At 41.1% G+C, this 23,514-nt stretch overlaps 1 protein-coding gene across 7 annotated transcripts in view; it reads left to right on the top strand.

Moving 5' to 3' along the window:
• Positions 1-23,514, top strand: part of SLC23A2 (solute carrier family 23 member 2) — a 133,121-nt gene that overhangs the window by 20,775 nt on the left and 88,832 nt on the right. For 2 of the 7 annotated variants that reach the window (XM_042931559.1, XM_042931556.1), the window contains exons 2-3: positions 5,752-5,871; positions 17,457-17,520. The gene's annotated coding sequence lies outside the window, so the exon portion shown is untranslated. Of the gene's footprint in view, positions 1-1,721; positions 1,852-5,747; positions 5,872-16,492; positions 16,652-17,456; positions 17,521-23,514 lie in introns of those variants that run through there. The other 5 variants (XM_042931560.1, XM_042931558.1, XM_042931555.1 and 2 more) reach the window with 5 other exon arrangements.

Below are 23,514 nucleotides of genomic sequence, written 5' to 3'. Positions count from 1 at the left end.
AACATGAGATCATGACCTGAGCCGAAGTTGTACACTCAACCGACCGAGCTACCTAGGTGTCCCGTTATAATTTTTTCTAGCAAAATTTTATCTACACAAGTAGCAGTGGTCTGTCTACAAGAGAGCTTTGGTCCAGTGAGAAGACCTACAAACCATTACTAAAACATACTTAAATCCATGAGATCGGGGTAGCTGTATGAAATACATTTACCAGAACTTGAATGGCCCCTTAGGTAATTTAAAATGAGCGGTGTGAGCACTTTTTTCTGCGTTGTGTTTTGGATGCATGGGACAAGTGGGATAGACACTTTTGTAGCTTTATTTCCCCACCAATATTGGTCCATGAATTCGGCCAGATTATTTGGTCTAACCCACAGTTCTTTTTATCAAACCAACAGTGATTAGGTTCCCAGTATTTTTCCTTTTCTGGAGCCAGTTACTGGGCATTTCTGGTCTGTTTTCAAAATCTTCATTTGGGAGAATATCCCTTTGGACTGTGACAGAGGTTTGGCTCTTGATTGCTTTGAGAGCAGTGCTTTGGTGGAAATATCAGCGAGGTGGTTTCCTTTGGCCTCCAGAGAGTGGAGTCTAGAATGCTGAGGAACTTTAATAAAAGAGTATCTGGCCAAAGTGTGGCATTTGATTTGGACATAGGAACCATTTAGAATTTTATCCCCATTGGAGGTGAGAGCACCTCATTGTTGGGTACCATTCCAGACTCCTGAGCTACCTCAAAGGTATATCAGCTATGGGTATAAATGTTTGTGGTTTTACCTTTGGCCAAGGTACAAGTATAGAACTTGGCCTGTTGGGCCGAGATAGCGAAAGGTAAAAGTGCTGCCTCGGTGGCTTCAAAAGGAGTCACGCTAGCATTCCCAGCACAGGATTTGCCATTTTCATCCTTTAAGTAGGAACCATCGGGACACCATGAAAAATCTGCATCGGTTAGAGGAGGTTCCTATAAACAGTCACAGGGAGTCAAGAGGTGATCTGTCCATCTGAAGCAGTTGTGAGTGGTCTCTGCCAGGGAGGAGGGAGAATAGCAGGGTTAAGGTTCTCGCAGTGAGGAGGAGTTATATGAGGAACAGTTAGGGGGATCTCCTGGATGAGTGCAGTGGTGAGGATTTAGGGGGGCTTCTCTGTACGCGGCACAAGTGTGCTTAGAGGGAGGCCTGTGACCCTTCACGGGCCTTAACTAGAAGGGCAGTGGCAGGAATGGCCCTGAGGCAAGGAGGGAGATCCCTGGCCATGGGCTGCTCCAGTGCTTGGTTCTAAGACCCCAAGGGTCAGTGATGGTCCCCCATGTTTTTGGGCAAGTACTCCAAGGGCATTTTCTTCCCTCTCACAAACAATGAGAAAAGGGGAGTTGATAATTAGGATCTCTGAGGGCAAGAGGCTTTATTAGACTTTTCTTTATGAAGTCTCCGAAGCTAGGTCTTCTCAGTCTTTCCAAATGACGCAGTCAGGTTTGTCAGTTTTTAGTAAAGCCTATAGAGCTTGAGCTGTAAGAGAGAAGTTTGGAATCCCAATTTCGACAGTAGACAGCCAGTCCAAGAAAACTTTGTAATTGGCATTTAGTTGTAGGTTTTGGGAAGTTCAGGATGCCACGAAAGCTACCTGGATCTAAGTGTAGGCCTTGTTCTGAAATCAGGTGCCCTCAGATGAACTTTAGCTTGAGCAAACTGCAATTTTTCTTTAAAGACTTTGTCCTTTTAAGGCCAAAAGTTTTAACAGGTGAATGCTGTCTCCTGTGAAGAGGTTTGAGAAAGGGAGCAGAGAAGCAAATCATCTACATGTTGTAACCAACCAGAGCCTGCAGAAGATTTTATATCTTCCAAATCAGCTTTAAAGGTTTGTAAAAAGTTAAGAAGGACTCTCTCTGTAACTCTGGAGCATTACTGTCCAGGTATAGTACTGTTCTTCCCAAATGAAAGCAAAAAGACAATGGTTATCCCTGTCAACTGGATAGTAAAAGTGCACTGTATAGAACAATTATAGTGAAAACTTTGCTTTCAGTGGGGATGGATGTCAGTGTGTGGGGGTTAGGAACAATGGGGTGCCAAGGAATAGTGTTATTTATTGCTCTGAGGTCCTGGACTAACCTCCATCCTGAGCCACTGGGTCTTCTGACAGATAAAATGGGGGTATCACAGGGACTAGTGCAGGGGATAAAAAGGCCCTGAGTCTCTGGTCTCCTATTATGGGCTTGATGTCTTAAAGGGCTTTTTTACTTATAGGGTATTAGCTCTGGGGAGAGGTGTTGAGGGATCTGTTTGAATCTTGATGGGGGGTGCACTGTGAATTCTGCCAGTATCAGTTGGGGAATCTGCCCATAAAGAGGATGGTAGCTGATCTAATAGGGATAAATGATCAGTGTCCCCAGACTCTATTATAGTGCCATCAGGGATGTTGAAGGGTCATTTAATTCATGTGGTTGGCGATTTTGATTCTATAATTATTTCTTTTTTCTGGGAGAAATTCTGGCATGATACTTTCCTAAGAAATCTTGGCCCAGTAAATGAATGGGGTAGAGAAACTTAAGGAGGTGAGAATGGGAATCTCAACAGGCCTAAACAAATGGGAGCAGGTGCAGACAGGAACCTGTTGAGGTTTATGAGAGACCCCCTCTATTTGAATTGTTTTCATGCTCTGAGACAGGACCTGCTTTATAGGAGTGGTGTTGAGCCCCGAGAATGCAGCTCTGGGGTCACCAAGACAAAGAGATTCATTCTCAGTCGGGAGAGTATTTTTTCCAAGCCAGTTAACGGGGAGAAGTGGGAAGAGCCCTTGTAGGTCCTCAGAGTCCCATCACTGGGAATTAGGAGGACAGTGGAAAGGCTGGCTAGAGGGCTGAAGGCTTCTGGAATGCTTATGTTTGTAACAGTCTTTTTTTTTTTTTCTAGTGCCCTGGCCCTTTGCAGTGATAGCAGAAAGCCAGGGAGTTTTGTTCTGTTTAGGGACCTTCATTTGCCAGAGTTGAAAACTGAGAATATTAGTGGTCTTTCTTTGAGTTGACTCCTCTAGCATGTGGGTGAGCTGGTTTGCCAAGCTAGCTAATTCTGGAGTGGGCACAGTTTCCCATTCCATGCTGGTCCTTTAACCAGAAGATCCTGGTTCAGCCTGTTAGTAAATGCACTTAATGCTACCCATTTGGATTCAGCCTCTAAAGGAAGACCAGAATCTTTTTGAAAGATCATTTGGAGTTGATTAGAATGGTCGTGAACAGGTTGATCGGGCTTTTTTGTGAAGCCTGAATTTTGTTCCAGTCAACAGTCTTAGGAAATCTACTGTAATTGCTCAATGGAGATTTCCAGTGAGTGTTCTAGCATCTTGCCAAAAGTTAGGGTTAATTCTCTGAATCCTTTAGGCTGTTCTTATGGGATTAGTTTCATCCCGTGTTAGGCCTGGTCCTCACCAACAAGCACATGGCCTGACTGATACAGATCTGAGAAAGCAGGGTGGTTAAGTTAGAGTAACTATGTTAAATTCTCCAGCAAACGTGGGTCCTGAGTCACTTTCGGAAACTCTTCAACTCTGGCTCGCAGTTTGGCCTTGGTCCAGGGAACATAAGAAGTTTGGGGTTTATTCAGATCCAGAAGACTTAATTTTAAAGGAGCAGTTTTCTTAGATTCAGGAAAGAAGGGAGTGGGGAGAGGTTCAGAGAAAAAAGTTAAGTGAAGGTGGGGACTGAACACAAGACAGCTGCTGTACATCCTGAGACCTAGAAGACAGGAAGGGAAGAAAGAGGCCTCAGGAGCCCTTTCTTTCCTTTGTTTGTCTCTGTTAGTCTAGAAATTGTATTTTGCAGAGAGGCAATTTTAGATTCCTTATAGCTTCAGAATTCCGAAGCTTCACAATCCCAAAGTAGGCATCCCATTCAGTTTTGACAATTTTAGAGCCATGGCTATCCAATTTACTTTTTTTTTTTTTTAATGTTTGTTTATTTTTGAGAAAGAGACACACACAGTGTGTGAGCAGGGGAGGGTCAGAGAGAGAGGGAGACACAATTAGAAGTAGGCTCCAGGCTCCGGGCTATCAGCACAGAGCCTGACGCGGTGCTCAAACTCACAAACTGTGAGATCATGACCTGAGCCGAAGTCAGTCACTTAACTGACTGACTGAGCCACTCAGGCGGCGCTGTCCAATTTACTTTTGATGAAGAGTAAGTTTGGAGAGATGGCGAGTTCCCTGCAATGGCCATTGGAGTTTTAAACTACTGTGTGTGTGAAGAGGAACTGACCAGGGTGCCAGAAGAGGGGTCACCCTCAAAACATCTTGATGACTGGGATCCCACTTCTTAGCAGTTTATTTTGTCTGTCTTTTCTAGAGCAGGAAAGAAAGATTCCTAAACGGTATGATCAATCTGGTTCTAAAAGGAATCCGAGCAAAGGCCAGCTCTGTTCCGGTAGGCACAGCCCTGTTCGTGAGAAGTTGGGCCAAGGACTAGCAGTTTTATTAGGAATGGCCTAGTTCTTAAGAGGAGTTGGACCAAAGGCCAAACGAGTGTTCTTATAAAGGACCAAGCCTTAAAACAGATTCTGAATAATTCCTGGAGAGCTTAAAACACAAGAGTGGAGCTCAAAATCCAGAAGAAAAATTTTAGGGTGGGCAAGAAAGCAGTGAGCTCTGTGGGTATGGGTGCATATTTGCTCACTAGCCTTGGATTTGTTGGTGGTCTTCTGGATCCCATCAAATAATGTTAACCTTAAAAAGAAGTTATTTTAGGGGCACCTGTGTGGCTCGGTCGGTTAAGCATCCGACTGTTGATCTCAGTTCAGGTCATTATCTCACGGTTCGTGGGTTCAAGCCCTGTGTTGGGCTCTGCGCTGACAGCCTTGGGATTCTCTCCTTCTCTGTCTTCCCCTCCCCTGCTTTCTCTCTCTCTAAATATAAATAAATTTAAAAATAAATCTTAAAAAAAAAGTTATTTTACCAACAAAAATGGGTTTATTTGGGAGTAACCAAGAATTACAACTCCTGGGTATTAAGCTATAACAAAGCCATAGGCAAGTCCAACAAAGAAGAAGGTTATCTTACGGAGAAGGAGAAAATTGGGAGGGGTTGTTTTGAACAAAGCCCATTGGAGGAGAATACTAATTCAGGCTAATGGTTTGCCATTGGCTGAGTTGCAAGGGTAGCCAGTTTCTTGTAGAGCTGCAGTCTATATCTTTCTCTGTCGAGGCCTGTCATTGATGATTCTTTCCTGTAGAGATTCTTCTGTTGGGGTCTGTGATGACAATTTCCTGTAATTGACCGATTGGTAGTGGCTTCCCTCTTCTAGCTTCCCTTAGTCTCTTCCCCACTCAACTTTAGTGAGGCTTCCCTTTATTAATTTTAAGAAGTGTGTAGTACAGTGCTTGGCACATATTGAATACTAGAGAAGTTTTTTTGTCTTTTTTTTTTTTTTTTTTTTTTGTAAATTGAGATCTTATTCTAGGGAATATGGAGTTTAAAAGGAAAAAACCCCCAACTAAGTACAAAATTGCTTTTTCCAGATACTCTAAAATACCATCTCCCAACACATTTTGTGCAAATGGAGAGCCAATTTTGAAGGGATTGAAGGTGCAGCTTGTGCTTCTGCCTGGGGATGGGCTGGGGACTCCTAGATGCTCCTTAAGAATGAGGGAGCAACAGAGCAAGTTCTAGGATTGGGCAGAGCTGAATGAGAAGTAGATTCCATTCATGCAGAGTGCCTCCTGCTAGGTTTATTATTACTCTGTTTTTATTGATCATCTGTTTTTCTCTAGCTAGGCCTTGACTCTGCCAACCGGGATCCTCCTGTGGTTTCGAGCTTGGAATTCAGCACCAGGAAATGTAGCTCAGCGGCTTGAAACGGAAAGCATATGGACAGGTTCACGTCACGGCATTTAGGTGCGTCTGAAACCTAATCTTTTTCGTTCTGCATTTCATGATGCAGTTGTGCTGACAGCCCTTTAGTGTTAGAATTCATTTGTGCTTGACCTCGCCCTTTGTACATGTCGCCAAAGGTCTAAATGCAATCCTGGGAATAATTAATTGTTTGGTTAATGCTAATGATAAGGTAATGGGCTGTTGTAGGCCGAATTCCTTGTTAAGTAGATTAAAGTAGAAAATAGGCAAAGTCTTGCCATGTACAGGTAATGAAGTAAGTATTTTCTTTTTCCTTTACATGCTTTTGGCTTTTTTAAATCAGCAAACTTTTGAATACCTATTGCCTTTGAGGCTCCATGTCTGGGTCACAGGTCTGAACCCCGGGGGTAAAGAGATTGAAGACGTGTTCCTTTTTTTTCAAGCATTCTTCAATTTAAGTAGTGAGACTAAATAAGCACATTTACACTGCATTTCCTCCCATGCTCCTCTCCTGTCCCAAGGCTTGATGGGTATTTTGGTTATTTAAAATTTTTTGCTATTGCAAACAATATTGCAGTGAAATTTCTTGCACCTATTTCAGGGACAATACCCATAAGTAAATTTTTAACAGTAAAATTGTTGAGTACAGTGCTTACGAATTTTTACTTTTTTAATTTTGACAAATTGTCCCGTAGGGAAGCTACAAGAATTTATACTCCTAATAAACATTCTCGCAAACAGGTTGTCTTGTCAAAACTAAATGTATTCAGTATGGTGGGTATAGAAAGTTATGTCAGTGGTACTTTTATTTACTATTAATTTACAAACAGTGACATTCATTATTTAGGTATACATTTATAAGAGCTTTTATAAATGCTGAAAGGGAATCATTTCTTTTTAAAAAAAATTTATTTTCATTTTCTAATAGAAAGTCCATACTTGCTCTTAAAGGGAAATTCCAAGAATTTAGGAAGAGCCTTGGTCTCACCACCTAATGACACCACCGTGAACATTTGTGGATTTCTTCCACTTTTTGTTTTCTATGTGAAGTTGTTAGTTTTTTTTTTTCTTTTTTCTTTTTTTAATGTTTATTTTTGAGAGAGAGAGAGAGAGAGTGCAAGCGGGGAGGGGCAGAGAGAGAGGGAGACACAGAATCAAAGCAGGCTCCAGGCTCTGAGCCATCAGCACAGAGCCTGACTTGGGGCTCGAATTCACAAACTGTGAGATCATGACCTGAGCTGAAGTCGGATGCTTAACCAGCTGAGCCACTCAAGCGCCCCAAGTTGTTGTCTTAAGCTGTCATCAAATTGTATGTAATACGTTTTTTTTTTTTTTTTTCAATTTATATTTATTTAAATCCAAGTTAGTTAACATATAGTGTAATAATGGTTTCAGGAATAGAATTTAGTGATTTGTCACTTACATATAACACCCAGTGCTCATCCCAACAAGTGCCCTCCTTAAGGCCCGTTGCCCATTTAGCCCATCCCCCTCACCTAACACCCCTCCAGTAACCCTCAGTTTGTTGTCTGTATTTAAGAATCTCTTAGGGTTAGCCTCCCTCTCTGTTCTTATGTTTCCTTCCCTTCCCCTATGTTCATCTGTTGTTTCCTAAATTCCACATATGAATGAAATCATATGATGTTTGCCTTTCTCTGACTGACTTGTTTGCTTAGCGTAATACACTCTAGTTCCATCGGCATTGTTGCAAATGGCAAGATTTCATTCTTTTTCATCACCAAGTAGTATTCTATTGTATATATACACCACATTTTCTTTATCCATTCGTCAGTTGATGGGCATTGGGGCTCTTTCCATAGTTTGGCTATTGTTGATAGTGCTGCTATAAACATTGGGGTGCATGTGCCCGTTCAAATCAGCGTTTTTGTATCCTTTGGATAAATACCTAGTAGTGCAATTGCTGGGTTGTAGGCTAGTTTTATTTTTAACTTTTTGAGGAACCTCCTTACTGTTTTCCAGAGTGGCTGCACCAGTTTGCATTGCCAACAGTACAAGAGGGTTCCCTTTTCTCCACATCCTTGTCAACACCTGTTGTTTCCTGAGTTGTTCATTTTAGCCATTCTGACAGGTGTGAGGTGGTATCTCATCGTGGTTTTAATTTTTATCTCCCTGATGATCAGTGATGTTGAGCATCTTTTCATGTGTCTGTTAGCCATCTGGATGTCTTCTTTGAAAAAAGTGTCTGTTCATGTTTTTTGCCCATTTCTTCACTAAATTATTTGTATTTTGGGTGTTGAGTTTGGTAAGTTCTTTTTAGATTTTGGATAGTAACCCTTTATCCTATATGTCATTTGCAAATGTCTTCTCCCATTCAGTAGGTTGCCTTCTAATTTTGTTGATTGTTTCCTTTGCTGTGCAGAAGGCTTTTATCTTTAATTTTTTTTCCACATTATTTTTGAGAGAGAAAGAGAGCAAGCGTGAGTAGGGGAGGGGCAGAGAGAGAGAGGGAGACACAGAATCCAAAGCAGCTCCAGGCTTTGAGCTGTCAGTACAGATCCTGAGGCGGGGCTCAAACCCACAAGCTGTGAGATCATGAACTGAGCCAAAGTTGGACGCTGAACCGACTGACCCACCCAGGCGCCTCCAGAAGCCTTTTATCTTGAAGTGCCGGTAGTTCATTACTGCTTTTGTTCTCTTGCCTCTGGAGACATGTGTAGTAAGAAATTGCTGCGGCCAAGGTCGAAGAGATTGTTGCCTGTTTTCTCCTCTAGAGTTTTGATGGTTTCCTGTCTTACATTTAGGTCTTTCATCCATTTTGAATTTATTTTTGTGTATGGTTAAGAAAGTGGTCCAGTTTCATTCTTCTGCATGGTGCCGTCCAGTTTTCTCAGCACCATTTGCTGAAGAGATTGTTTTTTTTCAGTTGGATAGTCTTTCCTGCTTTGTTGAAGATTGGTTGGTTATATATTTGTGGGTTCATTTCTGGGTTTTCTCTTCTGTTCCATTGGTCTTTTTTTTTTTTTTTTTAATAATTTTTTAAAAGTTTATATGTTTTGAGAGACCGCATGAGTGAGGAGGCAGCAAGAGAGAGGAAGACAGAGAATCCCAAGCAGGTTCTGCACTGTCAGTGCAGAGGCCAATGTGGGGCTTGAACCCATGAAACTGTGAGATCATGACCTGAGCTGAACCCAAGAGTCGGACACTTAACCAGCTGAGCCACTCAGGTGCCCCTCTACATGTCTGTTTTTGTGCCAGTACCATACTGTCTTGATGATTACAGCTTTTATAGCTTGAAGTCTGGAATTGTGATGCCTCTAGTTTTGGTTTTCGTTTTCAACATTATTTTGGCTCTTTGGGGCCTTTTTATAATACTTTCTTAAAAGTAATATTTATTACCACAAGGGAGGTGAGGTGAATATCTCTGGGAATACCTGCAGAATACATGGTCTCCCAGCTCTCAGAGTTTCTGTTAACCATCTTTATATTTCAATTCACACATCTCTTTCTCTCCTCTGTTTGTGCACAGAGCTTTTTTCTCAAATCTCTCGTCTTTGGTGGGCACTTGTCAGATGTACATGCCACCCCCAGCTCAAATTTAGCATGTCCAGACCTCGTTCGTTACTTGCCTTGTCGAGCCCATTTCCTTACTTATTTAAAGGAGACAGACAAACTTGTTCTTTTTCTAGAGGTCCTCTTTGACACCCGATCTTTGATTTTTTTTTTTTTTTCTCTTTTAAATCACTCACTCTATCCGTCCCTTTTTGTCATCCCTTTTGTCACCCCAGTTGCCAAGATCCTTATACTTGGATTAACACAGTAGCTTCTTGACCTTCCATCTTGAGATTTTTCCAGTGGTGGACTCTCTCTCCTCACCTGCCCAGAAACTGATGTCTCATTAAAACCATGTTGCATTTACATTGGACTTTTGAGACTCCTTTGACCCTGCAAGTTGTTTTCGTCCTCCACCTCCCATTGTGAGCTATGGTTAAGCTGTTTTCATGGCCTCGAGACTTGCAGTACTCCTGCCTGCCTTGGTCTCCAAGGTGGCCTTCCACTCAGGACTTTCCTGCTGACCCCAAATCCCATTTCCACAAATTCATTTCTGACCATTTCAGGCTCTATTGAGCTGTTTTCTCCGAGTGCTCATGCACAGTTTGGGAAATATCTATCATGTCTCTATGATTGACTCGTTGTCCCAATCTGTCCACTGAGATGGCAGATGGCTTCACATATAATCCATTTCCATCTCAGTGCTGAGACTTTTGGCAGTTCAGGAAACTAGCCAAATGGTTGATTTATCCTTTTCTTTTTCAGTACAGATCCTAAATATTCAGTTTACTAAACTGAGAAAAGAGAAGGTTTGCTAGTTAGTACCTTTCATCTTTGTTCTCAAGAGCATACACTTGTCTGGGCATTCATAGCCAAGAACACCAGCTCTGCCCAGCGCCTGGAGCCTGCAGACCCCATACCCAGTTCTGCTTCAGGCACGTTTTAGAAGTTGATCCATAGATGTGGAAGGACTCGGATAGAAACTGGATTAAAAACTTTCAGCCGTGAGGAGAAATCTCTGTTTTATTAGTGGGTGATTTCTGAGAGTCTCTGTCTGGTAATTTTGGTTTACAGACTGTGTGCTATTGACGTCAATGTCCCACTTTCTCGTAACTAAACATGTTATATAAAATGCTGCATTGTTTATAGTTTGATCGGTAGCAACAAGAGAATTAAATATTTACTGGGAAAAGTGGGTACTTTCAAAAACCTATGTAAACACTGATGATGATCACAGAGCTTGCATAAGAAGGTAAGGAAGGAAGATGGTTTCTATGAAACCGTTACTATGAAGGGGTTCCAAGAGCATTAGAACAGCTATGGCCTTTTCAGTGGGCTTTGTTTTAAAATCAATGTGTTAGTGTTGGATTACTACCAGCTGTTGATAAATTGCCTAAGTCCTTTGCTGCCTTTCTGTTTGGTATGGAAAAATCTCATCAATAACTTTGTCCCATTCCTTTTAATGATAATTTTTTTTCATACATGTATTTTATTTTAGTTTTGCCATACAAAACTAGAACTTGGCAATTCAATAGTTACAAAGCCCCTCTGGATTTGAGCCCCATGGATAGACCCTGTTAGCTTTATTTAGGTTTCTTGTGCTGGTTCTGAGCTTCTAGGGGAGAGCCCCCAGGTCCCCTTATGACCTTTTAGCTCCTGCTTGTTGTTAGCATGTGGATTTCTGCTTTCGCCTTTCTCACATCTGGCTCCCTCCCTCCTTCTGGTGCTGTGAGTGTGAGAAATTAGGTTATGGCACCTGCTCCCCTCCATCAGAGGGCAGGCTACAGAACTGGTGGTGGAGCATAGTACTACAGCGTTCTGATGTTTGGGCTAAGATACGTGGCCTTGCCTGTGTTGTGTGCATGTGTGCTTGTAAAATCAGTATCACAACATACTCTCTGGATGGAAGTCTCATCATGATTACCATGGTTGTGTACTCTGCAGTAACTTTTTTCTCTTTTCCTGGTATCCACTTTCTTTAGACCGGTACTGTTCGATACAATTATAATGGGAGTCACATATGTGATTTTTCTAGTAGCTTTAGTAAACAAAGTAAAAAGGCATAGGTAATATTAATTTTAGTAATAGGTTTTATAACTTAATATATTAAAAAATTATCGTTTCACATAATATAAAATTATTAGTAAGATGTGCTTTTTTTCCCCATAGTAAGTCTTTGGAGTTTGATGTGTATTTTATACTTAACAGCACATCTCAGTTGGGCTGCCCACGGTTCAAGTGCTTAGTAGTCCCATGGGGCTGGTGCTCTTGGGTTGGGTGGCTCAAGGCCCACATTGTTTTTATGTATATTAAGTAGTGTTTTCAACTTTTAAGCTTTTGGATTTTTGGGTATTTCATAACAACCACTTGTATTCACGGGCTGTGTAATAGCACATACTCATCATCAAACGATGCTTTTTTCAGCTTCCCTTTCTCATTTTTTTCCCTGTCAAATTGAGAGGTTTCCCATTGCCTGGAAAATGGTTCTGAACCGGTTCAATTAATTTGCTTGATAAGGCAGTATTTTCTAGATGTTATTTCATTTATTCCCTGGCTTGAGAAGAAAAAAAAATTTTTTTTAATGTATTTAAAATTTACATATATGTATACAGATTTTTTAAACTAGTTTTCTCTTTTACCCAAGAATCACAAATGTTTTATAGCTTATGATTTTAGATATAATATTAGATTATGATTTTAATAAGTTAATGTTTATGCTTATATACATAAAAATATTAAATATAAATTTTGCATTATATATAAATGTAATTTTAGGTTATAATACATTGAAGTTTAGGGTCCAATGAATAGTTCTCATTTCTTTTTTTAAATTTTTAAATTTTTTAAGTTTATTTCTTTCTTTATTTTGAGAGAGAGAGAGCATGAGCAGAAGAGGGGCAGAGAGAGTTTCTGCACTCACAGTGAGGAGCCCCCATGTGGGGCTTGAACCCACCAACTGTGAGATCATGACCTGAGTGGAAATCAAGAGTTGGATGCTCAACAGACTGAGCCACCCTGGCATCCCTCTTCTTTTTTTTTTTTTTTTTTTTAATTTTTAATTTTAATTCCAGTGTAGTTACCATATAGTGTTATATTAGTTTCAGGTGTATAGCATAGTGGTTCAATAATTCTGTTCATTACTCAGTGCTCCCCTTTTTTAGGGTCCAGTGAATATTTCTCATTTCTTTTAAAATGAAGAATTTTACCTAGAAACATGTGAAGAAGTGCAGTACAGTACTGTCTTTAGATGACAACAGCCTTTGGAAGTAGCTGAAGAGAATACAGGGCTGTGAGGAAATACAGGTAAATCAGGAGTCCTCCACTCTGAAAGTTTGCAGAAGGTTGGAGTGCCTCCCTTCTGACCACACCTTTTGGTTTCTTTAGTTACTCAGCTGCTGTCAATAAGTCCTTGGAAATGAGGGGCTAAGCATCTCGTTACAAGGATTTGAGTGCCTTAATTTCACCTAGTTTGTCTTGCCTGCATATTTATTTTAGTACTGTCCTTAGGCAGTGACTTAAGGTTTAAAAATGAAAATAGGGGTTCCTGGCTGGCTTCGTCGATAGAGCATACGATTCTTGATCTTGGGGTTGTTGAGTTCGATCACCACGTTAACTGTAGAGATTACTTTAAAAAACGAAATCTTTAAAATGATACACACACTGTAGAAAAAGCAAAAATCAAAAAAGAGCAAAAAGTCATCCTATCATATGGAGGTAATCACAAAATCACCAAACACTGGTGTTTTTCCTGTTTTCCATGTGTGTATGTACACACTGTAATGGAAGTGTTCAGTGTGTTTTGTAACCCGCCTTTTCCTCCTTTCAGGGACACGCTCAACACATTATCTTTCATGTCAGTGGGTACTTCTGTTACCAAAATTTTAAGCCCCCACAATATTCTAAGAATGTATCCATAATTTAACCAACCAGTTTAGACATTAGTATTTTCCCCTCCAGTTCTGGATTGTTCTGTGTACTCTTTTAGGTGAACGTTCTCATAATGAAAAATTGAGCCTATTTTAATTATTTTGTTAAATTCCTTATGAATAGAATTATTGGGTCAAAGGCTGTGTGTATTTTTAGAGCTTTTGATGTTGTTAAATGACCATCTAGAAATGTTAAGCCAATTATTATTCCCACCAGCAGTTAATGCAAGTGCCTGCCTATTGAAGGGATGTTAAGCAATTATTCAGTAGTGTTAGGATTTTTTGAATGATTTACAAGCAGTAGATTCTGATTTTATGTATGCTCTTTTATATTTCCATATTTTTTATAAGAAAGCTTATACATGATTATATTCCTGTCAGCAATACAGTGAGAATCACATTAAATGAAAAAATAAAAAGCAAATTTTGACAGTATTTGGAATTCTTACAGTCAAGCAGACTACTTTTAAAAAATTTTTATTTTATTTATGTTTTTAGTTTTTGTTTTTTTTTTTTTTTTTTGAGAGAGAGAGGGTGAGAGTGAGTGAGGAGGGGACAGAGGGAAGGAGCGGGGGGAGAGAATCCCAAGCAGGATCCACACTGTTAGCACAGAGCCTGTTGGGGGGCTCAGACTCACACACCATGAGATCATGACCTGAGCTGAAATCAAGAGTTAGACTCTTGGGGCGCCTGGGTGGCTCAGTCGGTTGAGTGTCTGACTTCAGCTCAGGTCATGATCTCACGGCTTGTGGGTTCGGGCCCCGCGTTGGGCTCTGTGCTGACAGCTCGGACCCTGGAGCCTGCTTCAGATTCTGTGTCTCCCTCTCTCTCTGTGCCCCCATCCCCCACTCGTGCTCTGTCTCTCTCTCTCTCAAAAATAAATAAACATTAAAAAAATAAATTAAAAAAAAAAAAGAGACTCTTAAGTGACTGAGCCGCCCAGGTGCCCCCAAGCAGACTATTTTTAAGTGTGTGTGGTTAAGGTGTTCTAAAGCCCAGTTTACCAGAGAACCAGAAGCCTTCCTGATTCGGTGGCTCTCTGGATAAATTTTAGATGTATCCTTTATTCTCTGAAGTTGTATTTTTTGTTAGCCAAAGCTTAGGAACCAAGTAGATTAAGAAAAATGTGGATTTCTCATTGAGTGAGCCCAAGAAGAGCGTACATTTGAATGACGAGGGATACTTGGTATGAATTGTGGTTGTTGCTTTGGAGGGGATGGCAAAGCAAAGTGTGTGATTTGATTTTGATTTTGAGGTGTCTGGGAAGGATTTTCTGAGGAATTGGTGATTTTACCAGAGATCTCAAATGTGAATAGGAATTCCCTGGATGTGCCCTCCTTCCTGATGGAGAGAACAGCGGACGGTGACCTCCAGCCTTCATCTTTACAAAGCCTGCCATTTTCAAGGCCACACCAGTCTGTGGCCCCGCCCTCCCCTTACCTTTGCCATCTACCAACTTAACCGTTCCTAATGTTCCTTGAGAATGTTGCCTCCTGGCTTGCTCCTTTTCTTTCTGCTGTGTCTTCTAACATTGTCTCTGTGTTGTTGGCTCCTCCCGCCTCCAATCCAAACCTCACCCTCCCTTCACAGGATCTTTTTTGGAACTTTTATTTCCAGTTACTTCCGCTTTCCTGGGCCTTGTCCTCTCCCAGATGACACGTGTGGAATCTTGAGCTCGAGAGCGTCTTCTCTGCACACATCCTGTCCTTCCCTAGGTCTCTCTCATTCTCATCTCCTAGTTCTTGATCCTCAGGCACTCCGGTGCTCTCTTGGCTTCCACTTCCCTTCCTCACCCTTTTTACCTGCTGCGGACTCCTCAGGGAGTCATGTGACTGTTCTCTTGCTGACATCTTGGTTTCCTCACTGAATTGTCTGGGTGACTTCCCAGCCTTCCTCAGTGGCACAGTCCTGCTGTTGTAACTTCTCTGTGTTGTTGTTTTGTTTTGTTTTGTTTTGTTTTGTCCGTCATGCTCTGCTGGAGAGAAAACAGGTATCAGAGTGACTTTTTCTATCACCCATGTCCAAGTTCTGGGCTCAGCCAGACCCTTGACTGTTGTTGTTCCTTATGTCATCTGTTCACTCCTCTAGTTTCATCCTCCACCTGTCCTCTCCACCAGGACTTCTGCTTCTTAGTTCATTAAGAAGTCCTCAGATAAATGATCCCCTCAGCTTCCTGCCCTCCTACCTCCTCGAGTATTGAGAAATAGTAACTATCTGAATACATCTCTGCCCACTTTATTCCATTTCCAGAGGAAATGAGGCAATCCCACTGATGGTCTGTGTGGAGCTGTTGTAACAGATTCTAAGTTTTCCTGCTGTGGTCACAGGAGAACTGCTTCCTGTTCCCTGGTTTATGGGGATAGGTTTGTGTTTTCACAGAAGGTAGGGTCTTAGAAGTGGCGTGACCCTTGGAGAGGAGCAGGTTAAATGACCTCTTGAGATGATGGAGCTCAAATGTGGCCCAGTCAGGAGTCTGGAATCTCCATTGCCTCTTCAGTGGCCTTGCCTGATTGTAAATGAAAATCCCCCTAAGGGGGAGGTGGGATTGGAGGTGATGAGGACATCAGATGTGTTTGTAATTAAAGAAAAATAGATAATGGATATACATGGAACAAAATTTAAGAGGTACTGAGGACAGTCAAGGAAATTAAGTCTCCCTCCTTGTCTGATTGCCTCTCCCTTCTCAGCAGGCAACTACTTGTACCAGTTTTTATGCATCTGTTTTTTTGTGTATCCTTTAAGAGTTTGCTTTTTAATTGTGAAATTTCAAATGTAAAAAAAAAAATCAAAGAATGAACACTCATATGCCAGATACTCAGATTTAATAAATCTAAACATGCTGTTTTTGCTTTAGGCCTTCCTTCCTTTCTTCCTTCCTTTTAAAGAAAATAAAACATTTTAGATACTCTGTATTCTTTACTGGTGTCCTCTCCTTCCCTTCTCTCCCAGAGGTAACCCTGCATCGATATTTTCACTTTTGAATTACATGTTTATATACCCATAAACCTACATCACATACAGTATTGACTACATGATTTAAAACCTTAAGTAAGCAATCTCATGTGATACGTGTTCTGTAGTCTGCTCATTCAGGAATGTTTTCAAGGCATGCTGACCTGAGTAGCTAGATAGAGTTCATTTTAACTGCTCTTTTTAAATTCTGTTTAAGTAGCAGAACTTAACTTTTATATTCTGTTGATGTATTGGTTATGTACTGTTAAAAACAGGGTCAAGATGCTGAGAAGTGACATTGCCGGATCATAGTGCACACACCTCTTCAACCTGCTAGCTGCCACCAAATTGTTTTGCCAAGTGTTTGAACCAATTTACATTTCTGGCAAGAGAGTGGGAAAATTCCTGTTTATCCCCAGTCTTCCCAACAGTTGGTATTATTAAACTCTTTTGTACTGGCCTTATCTGATGGGTGTGGGATGACCTCTCATTAGCAGGGATATGCCACATTGGTTTATCCATTCACTGGCTAAAGGTGAATGATTCCAGGTTTGGGCTACCATAAATAAAGCCATCATAAACATTTATGTGCACGTTTTGGATCAAGCAGAAGTTTACATTTACATAATGAACAGGAGTAACATTACTGGGTCATAGGGTAAATGTGTCTTTTAACCTTATAAGGAATGGCCAAACTTTTTCCAAAGTGGTTGTGCCATTTTATGTACTGACCAGGACAGTATGGGAGTCCCAAATGCTCTGTGTCCTGATCAGAACTTGGTGTATCATCTCAGCAGTTTTCATTTTTGTTTTCTCCGTTCTGATAAGTGTGTCCTATATTTTTTTAACCCAAATAATTAAATTGTAAAAACTGGCTATTTTAAAATGACTTAAAGTAATTGATTTTTGCCCTTCTTGCTCTTTGACCCCCGACCCCCCCCCCCCCCCCCCCCCCCCCCCCGCATTCAAAATCTGAGCGTTGTGTTAGGAGAACCCAACAGTGATAAGAGGTGGTAGGGTGGAGTGGAGCATTTGCAGGCTGCTGATAGGAAATTTGGTCAGGGTAGTTTTCTTGCTGCTTTCAGCAAAGTTCTCTTAAGTTATGGACTCTTTGATTTACCGGCTGGACTTTTTAGTTTTATTTCTGGAAAATATGTATTAAAACTTTACAGTGAAGAGCGTGGAGTCCCTATTTTAATGACCTCACCCACCTACTTGTGATTTTTTCCCTTTCTCCAGGCGTTGAATAAGATTTGAGAATGCTTGTTCCATTACAAAAAACGGAAGTGCAGAAACCACAGAGGTAGGTCAACACCCTTCTTTTATAGAGCAAAACACGTGAGGCCCACTAGTTAATGACTCTCCTGCACATATGCCACTGTGCTTAGTCTGCAGTGTGGGCTTCTGGACTCCCAGTGAAGTGCTTTCTCCCGCTAATCCTTGTGTTCTGCATGGTGCTGACTAGGCCGTGCTGTGATGTGAATCTTGGGTTTGGAGGATGCAGTCTTTATAATGGATTTACTTTGAGAGCCGGAGAAACTTGATTTTACTTTCAGTGCTGGAGTTCTGGCATGTGCTGTCAGTACACATTCTGAGTCATGCTTTGAGACCATGAACAAGTAGCCTTTAAATGTCAGAGAAGCCAAGCCCATTTATTGAAGTCTTTGATAGTCAAGGTGAACAGTCAATTTACTCATCTCACCCAGATGTTTACCCTTGATCATGAAGCTACCGTTTGAAGGAAAATAACATTCATCTAGGTTTGAAATGTGTACTGATCCATTTCCTTTTGAAAATTTAGTAACTGGGGTTAATTCTAAAATGTGTTGTTTTGCCACATTGTGTCTGTGCCTACATTTTTTTTTTTTTAAAGAGTATAGTTTTGGTAATTCTAATATTACCACATATGAAATAGAAGCTTTTTTTCTGTCACGTAACCTGGCTCCTTTTTTTCTTATTGCTTCACCGTTGCTAGCATACTGACTTAGTAACATGGCTCAAGATGGTTCTTGCGGCTAGCGGGAAGGAGAGGACGTACTTCCATGCACATCCCATTGGCCAGAACATAGTCCTGTGGTCACATCTAGCTGCAGGGGAAGCCGGGAGATGTTGCCTGAATTTTGTTGGTTGTGTCCCCAGCTTAAAATCAAGGGGTTTTGAAATAATAAATTGAGTGAGAGAGGACTCTTGTTGGAGACACCTGGTGGTCTCTGACACTTCTGATGAAATACAGACATTGCACATAGAACAATGCATAATTGGAAGTAAGTTGTATATAAAATGTATTTTAATTCTGTTTAGCTTTCTGTATGTTTGAAATTTTCCGGAAGTTTATTGAGGCCGTTTTGTATTTTCCAATTTACTTTACCAAGTGCCAGTTGAATGTTGTAACACTAGGGGGTGCTGTAAGTCAGCGCCTTTGCTCTTCGTGTTTCCAGAATTATTTCCCCACCCCAAGTTGGCTCATTACAGAATCAGAGTAGTTTCTGTCCAGTTGATAATCCTAAACTTTCTCTGTTGTTTTACTCCATTTTTCAACATTAAAATGTCAGTATATAACATTTATTTGGAAAAGCAGAAATAACCACCCAGATATAAGGATGTTTTCTCAAAACAGTTCAGATTTTGTCCTTAAAAGGAAAACATAAACCAGAGATTACATTAATCAAATATTTTCAAATGCATAATGATTTCTGAAGAGTTCAACATTTTTTTCAGTATTTGTTTTAAGGTTAGCCTTTTAGTTGCTTTGCATATTTTTTTGGTCCTAGATTTACTACACTTACAGGCACTAAGATTTGAACTACTTCTGATTTGTCCCTTAATAATGGGAGGGACATAAAACTTAAAAAATCAGGGGAATGTAAAGAAGAAATACTCAGAATCTTGCTTTACAGAATCGACTAAAGTAATCGTTGTATTGCCACCTCCTTTGCTAGTAAGTATACTTGTGCGTGCATGTATATGATACTTTACAAGGTGAGTAAATCATGAGTTAATGCTAGTGTTTGGGATGTTTTTTCTGTGTTCATTTTTTAAATCAATTTTATTTTTTATTTTTATTTTGAGAGGGGGGAGAGGGAGCGCATGCGCAGAAACAGAGAAGGGTCAGGGAGAGAGAGAGTCTTAAGTAGGCTCCTTGCTTTCAGTGCAGAGCCTGACATGGGGCTCAATCTCAAAAACCATGAGATCATGACCTGAGCCAACATCCAGAGTCAGATGCTTAGCTTAACCTACTGAGCCACCCAGGAGCCCATTCTGTGTTTATTTTGTAATGACCTACCTTTCTGAAGTATTTTATTCTAGGTTTTTAAACTCATTTTCTGAGTTAGACTCATTACCTATAAATCATTACTTTGTCTTTCCATTTCTAGTATTAGAACTTTTTTTTTAAAGTTTATTATTATGAGAGAGTGCACAAGCGCACAAGAGTTGGGAGAGGGCAGAGGGGGAGAGAGAGAATCCCAAGCAGGCTCCATGCTGTCAGCCAGAGCCCAACTGGGGGAGGGGGAGTGGGAGTTCGATCTCACAAACTGTGAGATTGTGACCTGAGCCAAACTCAAGAGTAGGACGCTTAACCTACTGAGCCACCCCGGCGCCTCTCCAGTGTTAGAACTTTTAAAACCTTTTTTCATATTGTAGGAATTAGGACAGACTTCTATAGTGGAGGCTATCAGACTCCATCTGTTTCTGGCTTTAATGGGTACCACTTGGGGTTTTTCGGAGTGAGTATCACTGGCTGTTGGCATGAGATAGGGATTCTTTTGGAGGACTTGTTTTCTTCTGTGTCGAATGTGCTAAGAGTTATTTGAAAATTGATGATGTTTTATCCAGAGCCTTTTTGGTTTTCATTGGTCTTATAGGCTTTCTTCTTTCTACCTGTTGATGTGAGTTGTGATACTAGGTTTTTTTCCTTTTCGTTGTTAAGTTGGAGATCAAGATGGTACTAGATTTCTAAAATGGTTCACCAGTCTTTTTCTCCTTTTCCAGTGCTCTGCAGCTGAGTAGCATAGGAAGTGACTATTCCTTAGTGCTTGGAGACATTTGCCTGGGAAGCTAATTGGGCCTGTGTATTTTTGAGTGGAAGGTTTCTATCTGCTTTGGTCTTGGGAGGTGTGTTTAAGACCCTTCTTGGATGTATTTATCAAATTTTTTTTTTTTTTCTTATTTTCTAGCTAATTTTTCTTTCTCTAATTTCTTACGCTTTGTGTATGATATTTTATTGCTTATTCTTCCTTTTCGTAAGGGTGTGCTTACAGTTTCAGCTTCACCTTTGACCCAACAGTTATTTTGGAGAAAGGTTGAAAATTTTGAAGTTGTTAGACTTTGTTGGTTAATAATTCTTTTGATCTCTTTGGGCATTATCCTCAGGCAGTGAGGAAAAAATAAATGCTCCTTTTTGTGGGGGTTGAACTTTTCGTTTGCGATGATGGTCAGTTTTCACAAATGCTCTTTAGCCAATGAAATTAGGTTCTGTTTTCTGTGGGGTGCACAGTCTGGTACCTATCATATTTGCTTTATTCATTTTATTGGTCAGGTTTTCTAATTGATAAGAAAACTCACATGGAGATGCAGCCTGTGCCCCTGTCCCTCCACCCTCTTGCACCCATCTTCTTGGAGACAGGTGTGTTTATGAACCTTTTTTATGTCCATGAAGTAATGTTTGGAAATAAAAACTGACATGATGCTTCATTTGTGAATTTTTTACTTTTTACCAATGTGAAGTTTGCCCCATTTATTACTTTTCCCGCATTTATTACTTCCTAGCATGATTTCATTGTGTCTGTTACTTAAAAAATCACGAGGCAGCATTACTGTTGCTTTACTTGTGTGTCACTTTAAGGTATATTGTTGGGTGTTGGTGTTTATTTTCTGGTGCATCTGAGAATAGGTTGAATTTAACTCATTTACAGTTTGGTTTGTGTTTTAGTCTGTAATGTTTCAAATTTTAATGTGGTTTCCTTTAACACACACACACACACACACACACACACACACACCAAACCCCAAAAAACCCACCCCTGTTTCTCTAGTAGTTGTCGCTAAGATCTAATGGTGTTTTAAAACTCCTGCCTGTTTGCAAGATGGGGTTCAGCATGATTTTACTGCCTGTCTTCAGTCTTTATTAATGTAATCTTGCTTGATCTGCTTTATTGTTATTACATTTTTCATATCACCTAGCATATGCTTAGAGAATAATTTGACATTGCATTCAGTCTTATAATTAGGTTTATCTTCATTATTTAGTTTTGCCCTGACCTTGACGGTTGGGGTTGGCATACATGATTAGCAGCCCTGTGTATTAGTGGCCTCCCTGGATTTTGCCTCTTACGTGGTTGGAATAATAAACCTCAACCTCTCAGCCTCCCCCTACCCCCTTTTTCTTAGCCTGCACATATCTGAGGTTGCACTTTTTGGTTTTCCTACATTAAGGGCAGCTTGTGTGGGTATAAAATTCTTTGGGGAAACCTTTTCCTTGGTTCTCTGTCTTCACTTTCTGTTGCCTTCTGGCATTTTCATGCTGCCTTGGAAAATCCTGGGGCTCGTCCTTATCATTGCTATTAAGTAAACCAAATATTTTCTCCTTCTCTCTGGATGTTTCTACACCTTTTTCTTCCTGTAGCTAAATTATTTTGCCAGGATGTGACCAAGTATAGGTTTTTTGTCTCTGATTTTGCATGAATTTGGTGTGCCTTTGTGATCTCTGTACTCAGATTTTTCTCAATCTCAGAGTAGATGGTTTTTATTCTGTATCTTTTTTATATTTTCTATCCCATTGGTTCTTTATAAAAAAAGTTTTATTGAGATGGAATTCACACACGACAAAGTTCTCCCCTTTAGCACATACAGTTCAGTGGCCTCCAGTGAATCAGACTTGCATAACCATCACTTTCAAGTTTGGAACATTTTCTTCATCCCATAAAGAAATCTCAAACTCATTAACAGTCCCTCCCCATTCTTGTCCCCCACCTCCACCCCAGCCCCAGGCAACCACTAATCTACTTTCTGTCTCTCGAGATTTGCCCTGTCTGGACATTTCATGTATACGGGAGCCCTACAACATGACTGGCTTCTTTGTTCTCTTTAAGTCTAGTCAAGGGGCATAGGTTGTTCATGTCTTGGTTTTGCTCTTTGCTTTTGTCCCTCTGTGGTTCTCATCTGTGGACTGTTAACTGCCTTTCTGGACTTCTCCTTGTCTGCCCATGTTTCTTTAGCTTGTCCTCCACCCATTAGTTTTCTGCTACTTCCTCCAGTTTTCACTTGTGTTTGTCGCTTCTTTAACACCCCCAGCTTGTCATCTTTTGGTTCTGTTCCCCTTTTTTTTTAAAAAAAAAAATAACAACTGTTTTGTTTTTTTTTAATTCTTCACTCTTTTGTTCCAAATTGAAATTTTCTTTTGGTTCTTGCAGTTTAACCTTTTTGAGGTGAGAATCTTCATAGAACATCCCAAGGACAGTTCTTGTGTTCAGGGTACAGGGACTGGATTATTTTTTCCGTAGGCTATATACTGGGTCTTCTCTCCCGGTTCACTTTGGAGCGAGGGGCCTTCTGGTCTCCCTGGGCCTGTCACCCCCGATGCTTTGGGTGTGTCACGTGTGACCTGTGCTCTGGCGACCTGTGGGGGTGAGTCTTCTGCTCCTGGACACTGCAAGCTCTTGGCTCCCAACCTCCTCCTCAGCTTCTACTGTGGCCTCTCCTCCAGTCAACTGGCATCTTTCTCTTGTGCCCACCACGGACTTCCCTAAGATCATTCATGGATGAGTCACTCTCAGGTTGCTCTCTAGGTTGTCCTGTCTCCTCCTCTGCCTTTATCACATCTTTCAAGATGTACTCTGCTGCTGGTGGATGCCCCTTCTGCCCGGCTGCTTCTCCTCTGAGCCTGTGGTCCCCGTGTGGTGTTGGGGAGATGGAGGTGGTACTTGCCCTCTCACGGCACATCCCCAGGGGCCCAGAGGCCCACCACCCAGGCTTCTGGCAGGCCCTGGCCTGGAGTCAGGACCGGAAAGGACAAAGTCTGAGTACGGGTGTGACTCCTTCCGTCTTATGGGTACCAGAGGCACGTGCCTCTGTGTTTCTTCAGGCGCTTCGACTCTCCAGTGGGGCCTCTGCAGCTGGGACCTGCACAGCGGGTACCACACGCAGCCGGGCTCCAGCCCTTGGCTGTCCGTATTGCAGTTACTCGTTGCTTTTCCTATCATTGGAGTGAAGACATCATGCCTTGAAAATGTATTTTTAATCTTTGAAAGTCTTTGACCTTTGAAAACAATTGTTTTGGGGCTCCCAAGGGGGGAAATGA

The sequence above is a fragment of the Panthera leo genome, chromosome A3 (assembly GCF_018350215.1).
Source record: "Panthera leo isolate Ple1 chromosome A3, P.leo_Ple1_pat1.1, whole genome shotgun sequence".
NCBI classification, from domain to species: Eukaryota; Metazoa; Chordata; class Mammalia; order Carnivora; family Felidae; genus Panthera; species Panthera leo.
Note: the sequence above shows the minus strand (reverse complement) of the source record. Positions and strands in the feature narration are given on the sequence as shown.